Raw genomic sequence first — 874 nt, 5'->3', positions numbered from 1 at the left:
CTCTTTTTTTTTTTTTTGAGTCGGAGTCTCACTCGGTCGCCCAGACTGGAGTGCCGGAATTACAGGCGCGCGCTGCCACGCCCGGCTGATTTTTTGACTTACTGTAGAGATGAGGTCTCGCGGCCCGGGCGGGTCTCGAACCCGCGGGCTCCGGCCCTCCACTCGCCTCAGCCTCCCAAAGGCGCGGGATGACAGGCTGAGCCACCGAGCCCGGCTAGGTCTGACCTCTTAAGTCGCCTCTGCGAGATGCCTTGACGGTCGCGCCATCGTCTGTGGTTCCGCCGGGCACTCGGGGTGGCGAAACAACCCACCCCTGCCGCCTGCTCCGTGCGGCCCCGTAGGGCCAATTTCCACCCAGCTCCGTTTTTCTTCTGTAAAACGGGGACACCAGACCCCCTCCTCCTCTGGGAAGGCTGGGTGTGCAAGTAACAGCTGGGCTCAGTCATGGCCGTGTGCCGGCCAGGGCGAGACCCGCGGGGACCAAGACGGCCGCTTCTCTTCTGGAGCCTCCCTGGGAGGCGCTGGGGCGCGGGGAGGCGACACGAGCAATCAGGTGGACAGACGAGGGGTTGTAGGCACGAAGCAGAAATAACCGGCCGGGCTCGGTGGCTCAGCCTGCGATCCCAGCACTTTGGGGGGCCGAGGCGAGTGGATCGCCTGAGCCCGCGCGTTCGAGGCCGGCCCGGACAACTTGGCGAGACCTCGTCTCTACAATAAATAAGAACACTAGCTGGGCGTGGTAGCGTGCGCCCGTAGTTCCGGCTCCTCGGAAGGCTGAGACTTAAGGACCGCCGGAGCCCCGCGGGTCGACGCTGGGGTGGCTGTGAGCGTGCCACGGCCCTCCAGCCCGGGGGAGAGTGAGACTCCAACTCCA

The sequence above is a fragment of the Carlito syrichta genome, unplaced genomic scaffold (assembly GCF_000164805.1).
Source record: "Carlito syrichta isolate Samal-C Ts95f unplaced genomic scaffold, Tarsius_syrichta-2.0.1 Scaffold305770, whole genome shotgun sequence".
In the NCBI taxonomy this organism is placed as follows: domain Eukaryota; kingdom Metazoa; phylum Chordata; class Mammalia; order Primates; family Tarsiidae; genus Carlito; species Carlito syrichta.
Note: the sequence above shows the minus strand (reverse complement) of the source record.